Source organism: Eumetopias jubatus, unplaced genomic scaffold, assembly GCF_037043125.1.
Source record: "Eumetopias jubatus isolate StellerSeaLion01/CBP00866 unplaced genomic scaffold, mEumJub1_p1.0 scaffold_17, whole genome shotgun sequence".
Taxonomy (NCBI): Eukaryota; Metazoa; Chordata; class Mammalia; order Carnivora; family Otariidae; genus Eumetopias; species Eumetopias jubatus.
In genome coordinates, this window is record NW_028274823.1 from 88,881,082 (window position 1) to 88,896,015 (window position 14,934).

At 48.0% G+C, this 14,934-nt stretch overlaps 2 pseudogenes; both read right to left on the reverse strand.

The window, feature by feature from the left end:
• Window positions 1-5,350: 5,350 nt before the first annotated feature.
• On the reverse strand, window positions 5,351-6,550 carry LOC114204229 (histo-blood group ABO system transferase 2 pseudogene; annotated as a pseudogene).
• A 5,736-nt stretch (window positions 6,551-12,286) lies between these two features.
• Window positions 12,287-13,621, reverse strand: LOC114203883 (tryptophan 5-hydroxylase 1 pseudogene; annotated as a pseudogene).
• Window positions 13,622-14,934: the final 1,313 nt, after the last annotated feature.

A 14,934-nucleotide genomic window follows, 5' to 3' on the forward strand; every position in this document is an offset into this window, starting at 1 on the left:
ACTAGATTTTGGGCGTATTTTGGTCTGTTAGAAAAAAGTGCCTCCTAAAATTTTAAAGGAAGAAAGACATATATGTACAAAATAAGGGTTGATACAATGAAGGGATAGAAGATGACTGTAAAGATGAAAATTATAAAAGATTTTATAAAAGGACTTGATAAGATAAGAAGTTGTTTGAAGGGCAGGGCGCCTGGGTGGCTCAGTTGGTTAAGCAACTGCCTTCGGCTCAGGTCATGATCCTGGAGTCCCGGGATCGAGTCCCACATCGGGCTCCCTGCTCAGCAGGAAGTCTGCTTCTCCCTCTGACCCTCTTCCTTCTCGTGCTCTCTATCTCTCATTCTCTCTCTCTCAAATAAATAAATAAATACATAAAGAAGTTGTTTGAAAAAAAGAAAGAAGATTAAAAAAAAAAAAGAAAAAAGGGAGAGAATGTGATCAGGCAGGAGACCAGAACAGAGCCATACACTAGTGATTTAGGGTATGTTTTGATCTGTTAGAAGAAACTGTGTCTCAAAATTTTAAAGAGAGAACAACTTATATATATATGCCAAAAATAAGGGTAACTACTATGAAGGGATAAAATATGACTCTAAAAATGAAAAATAAAAAATCTTTTTTTTTTAAAAAGAGATTGATAAGATGTTGGTTGAAAAAGGGAAAAAGAAAAAAAAAACAGTTAACAAAAATTAACTTTGATGAACTAATGAATCATGGTAAAAAAAAAAAAGCCATGAATTCTATGTGCAGTATTCCCCTAGCGCTGGAGTTCTCCCGTTCTCCTTGATCGGTAAACTTGGTCTTGGGTTGCTGGCTGTTCATGCTGATCTTCTGGGGGAGGGGCCTGTTGCTGTGGTTTCCAAATGTCTTTGCCGGAGGCAGAATTGCCCCGCCCTTGTCGGTCCGGGCTAAGCAAGCTGCTCGGGTTTGCTCTCAGGAGCTTTTGTTCCCTGCAAGCTCTCGGTACAGCTTTGGAGGACCAGGGCAAAAATGGTGGCCTCCCAATCTCCGCCCGGAGGACCTGAGAACTCGGGGCCCCGCTCCCCGCAGGTGCGCCCCCAGAGAAAAGCAGTCACTCCCGTGTCCCCGGTCTCTGGCCGCTCTCCGTGCTCACCCGGCCTGTGACCGAGCGTTGCTATCTCTGGCACCTGACCCTGTGTGGAGTCTCCAAACCCAGCAGATCCCTGCGGTGTGTTCCCGTGCCACTCCTCCCCGGGAAGGAAGGGGAGTCTCCCTGGATTTGCCGCTTGTTGGGTCCCTGCTGCAGGAGCAGTGGCCCGACTGGGCCGCGGATCACAGTTTATGGCAACCCCGAGCTGAGAGCCTGCGCCTCGGCTCCGTCTCTGCAGCCGGCTTCCCCGCTCCGATACCTGGGAGCTCTGGGGCACTCAGGCACCCCCGGTCTTTCTGTGACCCCAAGGGTCCTGAGACCACACTGTCCCGGGAGGATTCCACCCCCTGCTTAGCCACTGCAGCGACGTCCCTCAGCGGAGCCGACTTCTAACAGTTCCGATTTTGTGCTCGGCGGCTCTAGCACTTGTCGGAAGCGGCCAGCGGAGGCCCCTCCCCCGCCGTCTATCCTCCCGAATATCGCCTGGGATTCACTTCTGCACACGTCCTACCTTCCAGTAAGTGGTCGCTTCTCTGTTCAGAGAGTTGTTGCTACTCTCCTCTTTGATCTCCTGTTGAGTTCGTAGGTGTTCAGAATGGTTTGATCCCTGTTCAGCTGAATTCCTGAGACCAGATGAAATCTAGGTCTCCTACTCCGCCATCTTGCTCCGCCCCCCCATGCGATGTGAGTTCTAATGACAGGTACGCACTAAATCCTAGAACCAACAAAGAGTAAATCATCCAGTATTGACTGGGGTGTTGTGACTTTTCTGACCAAATGACAGCGTTTCAGTCAACATCTCCAAGGCCTCTGAGTTTTCCCAAGGGCCTCTGTGATCCTTTGGTCCTTCCATCGACCTCCTTAGGAAGCTCTGTCCTGTCGTCTTCCTTGTCCCCTGCCTCTTCTGGGACCCTTCCATGGCTTCCCCTCCCCCCACCAGGGTCCCCCTCACCAGGATTCCCCATGCCCCTTGACTGGGCGCCGGGATCCCACACTGGGCCCCATGAGCCCAGTGCCTTGTGCAAGTCCCGTGCGCTCCCTCTGGGATCACTTGGCATCTCTCTTGCAGCGGACTGAATCTTTCTGCACTGGGTCTCCTCTGAGCAGTCTGTGAGGCTGCACTGTGCCCATGTCACGGGCACAGAGGAGAGAGTCCAGAAGGTCCAGATTACCTGCTCCAAGTCTCAGCGTGTGGAGCCTGGGCAGAGAGTGGTCCCTGAGCAGAGGAGGACTTGGGCCCAGGGAGCCTGAGGGAGGATGTAGCAGAGTGAGCCCACAGGAGGAGAGTGAGCAATGTACGAACCTGTTGCTCAGAACTGCTGGGAGACCACATTGCTCTGGCTCTGTCCCCAGGGCTGGAGGTTGTCAGGGTATACACCCTCCCAGGCTGCAGGCTGGCAGGGACTGGCAGGAGAGAAGGCACCTGGTACAGGACAGAGTTCTCAGGCAAAGAGGAGGGGGGCAGGTGTTCCCCCAGCAGCTGGAGGAACTCTGGGTAGCCACCCTCCCAGGCTGCAGGCTGACAGTGACTCGCAGGAGGAGGCGCACCTGGTGCAGGAGTGAGCCCTCTGCAGAGAGGACGGGGCAGGTGCTCCCCCAGCAGCTGGGGCACTTGGGCAGGCTGAGGGGGCATCAGTGGAGAGCAGTGCCTGCAGCTGGGGTCTCCACACAGACCCTCTCCTGAGGCTCAGCACAAGCTTGTCTGATGGCCTTTGTCCCCCAAATACAAAGTCTGGCCCAGGACCACCCCCCTCAAGCCCCAACTCTCAATCCTTTATACTCAGCTCAAGTGACAAGAAATGGCCAATAGTTTAGGTGGTGTTGGGTGCATAGGGACATTTGTTTTTGTGGCCCATGCTGTACTGTTGCTGGCATTTTAAAGATCTCAGGGCTTTGATTCGAAAATGGTAGGATGCCGGGGACCCCAGAGAGCTTTCTGGAAACCTGCCTCTGGGCCTTACAGCCCTCCCATCCCACCAGTTCTGCTCAGAATCCCTCCAGGCCACAGACCCACAGTCTTGGCTCCTCAGATGGCGCAGACAATGTGCCTTTAAAAAGTGATCCTGGTGGGGCTGCAGGACACACTGCAGATTCCACCAAATCCCCCTCCCAGGAAGTGAGGGTACGACTGGACCAGCTGCCGAAAACTGACAGGTCAGGGTTCCAAGAAGACACCAGAGGCACCGGAGTAACTGAGGAGCATCTAAGTCCAGGTAGTGACAGTGAGAATCTCCAGGTTTGCCTAGGGGCAGCTCCCGTCCCCCTAAACCCTCAGTGAGATGGCTTTACTGGGGGATTGTGGGGGACCATTCCTGGAGGACCCATGGCTCCACTGTTAGAGGTCGCCGACTTGATCAGTGCACAGGTGGGGAAACCTGGCCACACCCCGAAGAATAATTTCTAGAAACAGTAGCCATCTCAGTGGTAGCTGACCTGGGAGGTCAACCTTCCAGCTGCCTGAGGTGGGATCGAGCCACAGACCAGCACACTAGCCAGAAATGGAAGAAGGAGAACAAGTTCTTCATTTCAGAGTTTCTAAGTCACCGGTTTGTTCCTACGGTCAGTATACTTTGCATCCTGGGAAATCTCTGCCTGTCTAAGGTCATGAAAATATTCTCCTCATGTTCTCTGCTGGAGAAGTTCTTGAAAAATCTCTGGTTTATAGGTAAAAATCATCCAAAAGTGACTTTGGATGGCACAGCCATGCTGGGAAAAGGATGAATTTTTCCCCAAAATACTAAAAATAGAACTCCTGTATGATCCCACTATCAGGTAGACCTTTTCAGGAAATGAAGTCAGCTTCTGGAAGTAAAATCTGCACTCTCCCACCCAATCTCCCTGAGGAGGGGCGGCCACCCTTAGCAACCCTCCCCTTGAGGCAGGTGCCTCCCTGAACAAGGGGCTACCCCAGGGCTGGGAGGTCTCCACAGCAGCACACCCAATATCCTGGATACTAGGAGACAGAGTACAGCACCAGGCCAGTGAGGGTCAGGACACACTAACCCAAATATGGCACCTTGGCAAATTAAAGATAGAAGCTAAAAGAACTTTTGCATAGAGCAGAAGCAAGAAGGTCTCTCTGACCCCCAGCCATCAGCCCTTCTTCCCTTAAGCAGGTCAGAAGACTCCCATGTGGAACTTTCTCTCCCCGGACCACAGGGATGATGTGCTTATCACCAGAGTCAAGGAATTTAGGACCACGGGGTCTATACGAACACACCTGGTTAAATGAACCCTTATCTTCCTAGTTAACTTCTTTACCATTTACGAGCCCTAGTCCAAACCCCTGTGTCTGTCAATTCTTCACACACTTACTGCTTCTTTGTCTAAAAGGTAGAAGAGCTGTCTGCTCCAGTCACCTCTGCTGGTCGTCATGGTCTTGTGAGGCTCCCACCAAAATAATCAATATATTTTGCTTGCTTTTCTCCTGTTCATCTGTCTTTGCCAATTTCCAGACTCAGCCAGGGACCTTAAGAGGGTTGAGGAAAACATTTTCCTCTCTTGCAACACTGTGGGGTGGGGGGTGGGGAGTCAGAAAATGCCATCCCATCTTCATGGCTTTGGTGAAAACGGACCTCTACTGGGAAGCAGCACAGGACAGTGCATGGCTGGAGGAGCCAGAGAGAGGCACGTGGAACATGTAGGAGCTACTTGGCCCCCAGCCAGGGGACTTGGCCCCAGTGACAAGTCCAGGGTGTGATTATGACTATTACAATGGAAGCATCCCGAACATCAGACCTTCCCCACGCCAGGCTTCATGATTGCTGCTCCTTGTAGTTGCTACTGTTGGTTTAGTGACTTTTCTGAACTACCTTTGTCAAGTCTGTATTCTTTGCTGTGTGTATGGCTACTGAATCCCTGTGCTGTTAACTTAGTGGTCAGCCAGTGGCTGGGCAGAGAAGTCACCCCTGTTTCCGAGCTATGGGCTACAGATTGGAGGTCCCCACAACCCCTTCAGGTTTTAATACTCTGCTCCAGTGGCTCATGGAACTCAGAGAAACATGTTACTTACTAGATGACCAATTCATTGAAAGGACAGAACTCAGGGCCAGGCAGCCAGAAGCGATGAGCAGGGCAAGGTGTATAGAAGCAGCTCAGAGCTTCCCTGCTCTCTGAAAGAGGCCTTTGCCCACCTCCACTCTGACCTTCGTCTATACTTCCTAACTGAAGATGTCCTTCTTTCCGGCTCATCTGTTAACTCAAGTGAAAGACCCGGTGGGCACCAAAATGACTCCTCAAGTACTAACCACTGCTGCCGTCCTGGTGATTCTTGGGCACAGCCATGAATCTCAGCTTCCTCATGATGGGGGGCAGCCCAGCAGCTGTGGATCCTACAGGTCCTCTGGGGGCAGGCCAGCAGCTGTGGGTCCTACAGGTCCTCTGGGGACAGCACCTTAATAGGCTTATGGTCCAGCAGGTACCTGTTCAGGTGGCTCTCGTCATGCCACACAGCCTTGATCCCATTGGCCAGGTTGACCCCCATTGTCTGGTGACAGGCCAAGGTCAGTTGGTGAACCTCTACCACCGACCCCCCAGAAAAGGCCCCCTTGTAGTCAAAGTTGCCCTTGCCCCTGGGAAATGTGCACCTGGGGCTGTGGCCGATGCTCATAGCTGAAGTCCTTGTGGGCTGCCTGGTAGAAACCGGGGTGCAGGGTGCCAAAGAGGGTCTCCATACTCACGTGGTCGTGGAACTTCATGTCCACCTCTGTGCACACCAGGTAGTCCACCTCACAGAGGAATTGTGGAGTTAATCTTAGACAATATATTGTCAGCCCTAAGGAGTGATTGTGGAAGCAGCTGAAACGTCAGCAGCGTTCCTGTTCTCAGGCTACTGACCACAATGGCCCGGTAGGAGCAGGATCCCATGATCCCCAGGGGCAGGGCCTAAGTTAGGAGCCAGGAAAGAATGTAACCCTCCGTGCCCCCCTTCTTGCACCTGGCGTTTGCTAGCACAAACATCCCACTCTTCCCCGATCCCATGACGGCCTCCCTGCGTGCCTGCGCATAGAGGAGAGTGCAGGCCTGCTTCACAGCTTCAGCATACTTGCCATCCCTTTGTCCTCCTTTCCCACACTTTGAGGCGTCTGCCCTTGCTTTTCTGATAAGAAATGACATAAAAGCGATGTGCAGAACCCAGCTGCTGCTGCCCTACTTGCAGAGGCAGCCCTGCATGGCCGCTCAGATTGGTGTCTGAGAACTTTATTTCAGCACGCGATGACAGGAAGAGATGCTTACAGAAGCGGCGGATCATCACGTGCTCTGCATGGACGCGTCCTCCCAGTGCGCGGTGCCGGGAACCTCGAGGACCACCACCTTCCGGCCTTCCCGGAGGGGCACATGGGGCCCGGCAGGCAACTGATTGGTGAAGACGTAGTAGGTGACCCTGTGTCCCACCGTGAACTGTTTCTCAACTGTCTGCAGGAACAGCTCCAGGAAGACCATGTATCCACAGGGACAGGGGACAGGGCTGGAGGAGGGTCACTGCCAGAGGCTGGCGGCAGGACCCCAAAACTTGGGCCATGAACGTGTGCACTTTCTTCAAGGAGGGCAGGCCCTGGGCTGCTTTAAGCAACAGCCACCCTCCTGGCCTGGCCTGAGCGCGTCTGCTGGTAGGGCCTCCCTACCTTCGGCTCCCAGAGATGGGAGCCCTCAGGACCCCATCTTACAAAGGGGAGCCTGAGGCTTAGAGGCTAGAAACCCATGCAGCTGATTCTACCCAGTCTGTAGGCATAGAAACAAGGGCTGTGCCCAAAGGTGCTCAACTCATGGCAGGTGGGGACAGAACCTGCAGGGGGTCAGCCAGGGGAGGGGACGTGCAGGGTTTGCCGGGGAGCTCAGCACAGGGGGAGTGTTCCTGGCTCTAGCATGCTGACTGTCGGCCTTCATGGGTCACAGGGTCACCTACCCTAACCCTAACCCTTAACCCTAACCCCTAACCCTAACCCCAACCCTAACTCTAATCAAACATCATGCTCAATTTTGAGGACTGACAGCTCTACTCTGAAATCAAAAACAAGTCCATCATGCTGGCTTTCACTCATTGCTCAGTATCGTACTGAAAGTTCTACCCAGAATGATAAGGCAAGAAATCCACATGTGGAAGAAAACAGTAGAACTAGGTCTATTCAGAGACCAGAGATGACATCATCTTATAGACAGAGCTTCCTAAACAATCAACAAAAAATGATTACAGCCAGTTAATATCAATACACAAGAATCTCTCTTATTTGTATACATTAGCCATGAATCATCCAAAAAATAATTTAAGAAAACATTTCCATTTTAGGGAACATTAACATTGACAAAATACTTAGGAACAGATGTAATCAAGATGCAAGTCTTGTACGCTGAAAATTACAAAACATTGCTGGAAGAAAGGGAAACCTAAATAAATCTAAGGACCCCACGGCGATGAAAAGACATACTATCGATAAGATGGCAATAGTACACAATGCAATGTGGAAATTCAATGTGTTCCCAAGAAAATTCACAAAGGCCTTTGGAAAGAACTGCACAAGCTAATCCTAAGAGTCATATGGAGTTTCAAGGGACCACAAAATAGCCAAAACAATCTTGAAAAAGAAAATCAAAGGTGAAAGGTCATTCTTCCAAAGTTCAAATATTAATACAAAGCAACAGTAAATAAAACATTTTGATACTGTCATAAAGGTATGCATTCACCCTGAAACAAATAATACATTATATGTTAATTGAATTTAAATTTAAAACATTTTTAAAAATAAAGAAATAAAATAATTTTTTAAAAAAGATATGCATACAGATCAGTGGGATTCAACTGAGAGCCCAGAAATAAACCCCTTCATCTATGGTCCACTGAATTTTGACAAGGGTGGACAACATTACACTGGGGGAGAGAAGGGTCTTTTCAACAAAGGGTGCTAGACAATTGGCTATCCGTGTACAGAGGAATGAAACTGGACCCTTACCTCACACCACATATAAACATTAACTCAAAATACATTAAAGGCTTAAATGTAAGAGGTAAAACTATAAACTCTAGAAGAAATAAGTGGGGATGAATCTTCATAACCTTGGATCTAGCAATGCTATTAGATCTGACACAAAAGCGTAAGAAAGCAAAGAAAAAAATAGATAAAATAATATCCTCAAAATTAAAAATCTGTTCTGGGTGCCTGGGTGGCTCAGTTGGTTAAGCGTCCGACTCTTAATTTTGACTCAGATCATCATCTCGGGGTCATGAGATCGAGCCCACGTCAGGCTCCACACTGAGTGTGGGGCCTGCTTAAGATTCTCTCTCCTTCTCCCTCTGCCCCTGACCACTCGCACACTCACTCACTCTTAAAAAAGAAATGTAAAAAATAAAAATAAAAATCTTTGTACATCGTAAGATACTATCTGGAAAGTGAACAGATAGCCCGCCGAATGGAAGAAAATATTTGTACATTATGTATCTACTAAGAGTCTGTTGCCCAGAACATGTAAAGAGCGTTTACAACTCCTCAGCAAAAAGACGACCCATTTCTTAAAATAGACAAAAGACTTGGATAGACCTTTCTCCAAAGAAATCATACAAATGGTGAAGAGCACATGAGTAGATGTTAAACATCCTTAGTCTTTATGGAAATGAAGGTTTAAACCAGTTAGATGTCCTTTTACACACAAGAGAATCTCTATAATCAAGGAAACTAAAATAACAAATTTTGGAAAGGATGTTGAGAAACGGAAACCCTTACACCTTGCTTGTGACAAATGGTGCAGTCTACGTATAAAATATTTTGGCATTTAGGCAAATAGATCAAAGTAGAATGACCGCATGGTTCAACAATTATACTCCCAGATACATACCCCAAAATCGAAAGGAGAAGTACCCTTATTCAGAGCAGCATTTGTCACCGCAGCCAAAAGGGGAAGCAACCCAAGTGTCCACTGACAGACGAATGGATAAACGAAACGCGGTGTACACACCACGGAGCACGATTCAGCCTTAAAAACGAAGGGGGCTCCGACACAGGCGACAGCACGCATGAAGCGGGAAGTCACCACGCTGAGCGACATCAGCCAGTCACAGAAGGACAGACGCCCTGTGGTCCCACTTACACGAAGTGTCCCGAGACACACAGTAGAATGTGGCTGCCGGGGCCGAGGGGAAGGGGACGGGGAGCTGGCGTCTCCCGCAGACAGAGCCGCCCGCGGGGAGACGGAAGAAGTTCTGGAGAACGACGTGCCCCCGCGGGACCCCAGCTACGGCCGGGAACTGCGCACCGGACACGTTCTGAGGGGTCGGTGGTGGGTCCGCGGGACGGCGCCCCGTCGGGGGTAACACGCCCTGAGGCACCCCGCGTCTACACAGCGCGCCCTTCCTCCGCGGGGTCCTGTGAGCTCGCACCCCCTCCGCAGTCCCCGCTCAGGCGGCTTCTCCTCACCTCCTCCTCCCTCGCCGAGTCCTGAGGAGGCCGGCTCCCGTCAGCGTGGACGCGGCCCCACGTCCTCCCGAAGTCTCCCCAGCGGGTCCTGAGGAGGCCGGCTCCCGTCAGCGTGGACGCGGACCCACATCCTCCACAGCGGATCCTGAGGAGTCCCGGCTCCCGTCAGCGTGGACGCGGCCCCACGTCCTCCCGAAGTCTCCACAGCGGGTCCTGAGGAGGCCGGCTCCCGTCAGCGTGGACGCGGCCCCACATCCTCCCGAAGTCTCCACAGCGGGTCCTGAGGGGCCCGGCTCCTGACCGTGGCTGAGGCCCCAAGTCCTCCCGAAGCCTGGGCGTCAGCACAGGGGGTCGGTCCTGAGGCCTTGGAACACCTGTCCTCGGCCCGGAGGAGGAGGGCTGAGCGCGCATGCCCCGCACGGGTCGCGGGGCGGGACTCGGGCGCCCCCTGCGGGAGGTGGGGGCAGTGCAGGATGCGGTGCACTCAGTTCCGTGGAGGCACCTGTCCCTTCTGGGGTCCAGCTGAATCCATTACATTTGGGAAATTCGAACTGAAATGGAGTCCAATTATCCCCTGACTTCTCCAGAAATAGAAACTATTAATTAGAAACCATACGGAATTAAGTGAAATGCAGACGCAGGCTTTAAAACTTACACCAAAATTCATTCAAAATTGTAGATAAATTTAAAATGTAAAACTATCAAAATAAAGGGGGCGCCTGGGAGGCTCAGTCGGTTAAGTGGCTGCCTGCGGCTCAGGTCGTGATCCCAGGGTCCTGGGATCGAGCCCCGCGTCGGGCTCCTTGCTCAGCAGGGAGCCTGCTTCTCCCCTGCCTGCTGTTCCCCCTGCTGGTGCTTGCTCTCTCTCTTTCTCTCTCTCTGTCAAATAAATAAATAAAATCTTTCAAAAAACAAAAAGTAAAAAAAGAAAATCCACATGGTCTTGGGTTCAGTGAGGAGCTTTAACACACAACACCAAAAGCCAATCCACAAATGAAAAAAATTGATAACATGAACTTCCTAAAATTAAAAATTTGTGGGGCGCCTGGGTGGTTCAGTCGTTAAGGGTCTGCCTTCGGCTCAGGTCATGATCTCAGGATCCTGGGATCGAGCCCTTCATCGGGCTCCCTGCTCAGCGGGAAGCCCGATTCTCCCTCTCCCACTCCCCCTGCTTGTGTTCCCTCTCTCGCTGTGTCTCTCTCTGTCAAATAAATAAATAAAATCTTAAAAAAATAAAAAAAAAAACTTTTGCTCTGTGAAAGACCTTGCTCAGAAAACTAAAAGACAAGCCATGAACTGGGAGGAAATTTTTGCAAAGCGCAAATCTGGTAAAAGATTTGTATTCAAAAAATACAAAAGACTATCAGAACTCAATGATAAGGAAACAAACATCCTAATTGATAATGGGTAAGGATCTGAACAGATGCCTGGACAAAGAAGATATTCAGATACAAAATAAGCATACAAAAATATGTTTGACATCATCATTAGGAAAGTACAAATTTAAACAACAGTGAGACAGCACTGCACACCTATCACAAATACTAAACTCCAAAAACAAGAACACCAATTGCTGGAAGGTGAGGAATGGCAGCAACTGTCCCTTCAGAAGACATTTTGGCCATTTTTTCCAAACCTAAGTAAGTCTCATGTTAAGATCCAACAATTGCACTTCTAGTATTTAGCAACTGCTTTGAAAACCTATTTCCGACAAAAACTCACATGCAGTTATGCACGGTAGCTCTATTCATAATGGTTACAAACTTAAAGAAACCAGGATGTCCTTCCATAAATGAATCCATAAGCAAACTAAGTGCATCCATGTGAAGGAAGCAGAATATGCCATGCAAAATATACCTCTTTGGCACAAGGGATATTTGGGTTGATTAATTTTAAGAAATGCCAGACATGGGAGAATCTCTGAAAACTGGGTAAAAGTTGCCATTTGGTGAGTGAAATGTACACTTATAAAGAACACCCCATTTGTAAACCTGTCTCCCTCTGTATCAGGAACAGAATTACTAAATCTCAAGAAACTCTTACCAAAAGAGAAGGCACAGACTTAAAGCTGTGTAACAACCATACCCTCATTAATGTTCTCACCTGATAACATCCCTTAACTGACCTTCCCACCACCCAAAATATTTTGGTCTTTAGCTGAAGATAGCATTTAGGGTGAGGGCTGGGCCACTTCAAGGAATTACTCCATTTTCCTGGGTATCTCCCATGAATACAGGACATATGCATGATATTAAACTTTGACTTGTTTTTCTCCTGTTAATCTATTCAGCAATAAAAAGAAATGAACCATCACCCCATACAATCACATGGATGAACTTTACGTGTATTTTTCTAAGTGAAAGAATCCAGTCTGAAAAGGCTGCACACTGAGTGACCCGATTTGTAGAAGATTCTGGAAAAGGCAAAACTAGAGATGATATAAGGATCTGCGAGTGAATTCCATGACATTTTCATGATTTATACCTACCACTATGCATTTGTCAAAACCCAAACCTTTTGGGGCACCTGACTGGCTCAGTCGGTGGATATGCAACTCATTTTTTTTGTATGGTATATGAATCATATTTCACTAAAGCCGTTACCAAAAAAATAATAGGTAGTGGTATACAGTATTCAGGCACAAATTTCCAAAGGACTAATTAAGGAATAAGAGTAGAGAATATTGTTTGGAGGCTGTCCCTCCTCAACCAGGTCTTCAAGAAAAGAAGGAGCTGACCCACAGGCCTCTGAATTGACACTCACACTCTCAGCATCAGATGCTTGGCTGTCTGCTGACCTTCGAAAAGGCATCAATGATGACATCGAGATCATGCTGCAGCTCATTCATGGCGCTGGTTATGCTCTTGGTGTCTTTCAAGATCTGAATACTCCGTGTGTATGGATTATACTTCACTCCAAATGGACGCTTAATTGTTTTGGTAAATTCTCTCATCTTCTCCTTTGCATCTTCAAAGCTTTCAGATACAAAGGAGACATCCTGAAAAGTTGTGATGAGACACTCCTGTTTGCAGGTAATCTTGGGATCAAAGGGCTTTACTTTGGCATGTCTAGAAGGTGAATGCTTAAGTTCACTGATAGAAGAAAGTAATCCAGCACCAAAGACTCACAACTGCCCGTCTTGTTTACAGAGACCAAACTCCACAGTGAAAAAGTAGCACGTTGCCAGTTTTTGAACAGCCTCCTCTGAAGCTCCAAGGGAAGCCAGGCCAATTTCTTGGGAGAATTGCGCAAAACCAGGTTCAGCCAAAAGGGGGACATGACCTAAGAGTTCATGGCAAGTATCTGGCTCTGGGGTATAGAATGGGTCTGAACTGTGTCTCACTTACTGTGTGCAGTGAAAAACCCGGAAGGCTAAACCTGATAAGAAATCTCTTGGTGATAAGTAACCAGCCACGGGACGGATGGAAAAACCCGTGCGCTCTTTTAAAAAGTTTGAGACATCTTCCCATTGTGGGATATTATCTTCCCGGTATCCACAATATTTAGAAAGCAAAGGTAAGTTTTTGAGATACTCTCTGCAGGCATGGGTTGGGTAAAGTTTGTTGAGCTCTTGGAATACAGTTCCCCAGGTCTTAATCTCCTCTTCAGTGAATTCAACCTTGGGAATGGGGTCTCCATGTTTATAGTTCATAGCCAAGTCTGCAAAATACTTCCGTCTTTTATGGTAGACATTGTCTTTGAAGCCAGGATGATCTGCATCCAGTTCAGAACCATACATCAGAACTCTGTTGGCACAATGGTCCAGGTCAGGAATCTTCTTTGGAAACCAAGGAACAGTTTCCATACCATCTTCCTTCACAGTAAAATTGTCTGGTGGATTCACAGAGAGAACGTTAGTACGGGACTTCAACAGATGAAAAATGTCATTCAATTGTTCTCTGTTGATATCACAGTCAACAAAAATCTCAAATTCTGAGTTTCTTCTCTTTGATTTTTGGGACTCAATATGTAACAGGTTCACATGCTTCTCCTGGAAGATTTTCAGTGCTTTTATAAGTCCACCAACTTCATTCTTCAAGGAAAAAATGAGAGTTGCTCTTCCTCTTTGTAAGGAATGGTCTTTATTTTCCTTATTGTCTTCAATCATAGTCAGTTGGTGTAGTTCTCTGTGCAGCTGTGGGCGGTAAGCTGGGACTGGAGAGTGCAACTCTTGATCTTGGGGTTGTGAATTTGGGCCCCATGTTGGGTGTGGAGATAACTTAAAAATAAAATCTTTAAAAAATACAAATATTTCTACATCCCAAAGAGTAAATAATAATCTACTGAAAGTAAGTTCTTTAGGATGTGGGAATGTCACCGGATGGTGTGCGGGCCAAGGGCAGACTGCCCCAAATCTGCCACTTTGACATACAGATCATTTTAAATAAAAGTTACTTAAGAGACAGCCTATGCAATGAGGACACTTAGACCCTCCTCTGTCCCCCTGGAAAGGAAATCAATCTCCCATGTGAAGATATCCCTGTACCAGGAGGTAAAGAGATTTCAACATCACCAGAGATGGGAGATTTGGAGCCCATAAGGCTGTATAAACAACCCTTGTTACTTTTTACTAATTTACGAACCCAGCCCAAATTTTGTTTAGAATTCCTTACTAATCGAAGCTCCCAAGGTTAAGTTTTCTTTGTCCTGTGATTTCATCACAGGTGTAGTTTCTCTTTGTCCAAAAAGTATAAAACCCGGCTTCCTTGGTCACTTCTTTAGACCTCAGGTTCATTATTGGGTCTCCATGTGCACATCATTGCACTTTAGGTTTTTTTCTCCTATTTATCTGTCTCATGTCAATTTCTTTCTTCATCCCGCGGTAAGAACCTTGGACCAAGGATAATTTCTTCCTCCCCTTCAATGGAATACAGAACGTGACACATAATCTAACTGTATTAGAAACATATGGGGGAGAAAAACCCTCACTGTAGGTTGTATGACAAAAGGTGCTGACCTAAGTAAATTTGGAAATGAATGGAATCTGTAGATTAAAGAAAAAATGTACTGTACGTATACAGTGGACTCTATTTGATAAAGTTCTCTGCCAACAGAGTGGTAGCTAACAGTTCTGAAAACACCACATCTGTAATCTGGAATGGATCAATGAATTAAATAAAGGGCCGGTGGTGAGTGCCAGGTTTGTCACTGTTAGAGTAGGAAGTTACAGATCAGCAAAGGGAGAAGATCACAATCTCCATGTGGTGGCGGACCAGGTTGGAGACATCAGTATAAACTCATCCTTAGCTTAATATGGACACAGACGGTTCCACATAGAAATCTTTATCATTAGGTATGTCGACATAGGTGGGAATACAGACATATATTGCCTTGCATTGTCCGCTGAGCATGGACATTTAGCTCCCCTGTGTAAGACTTTAATACCGTTCTCTACTACCCAGAGCTCCTTAAAGAACTTGC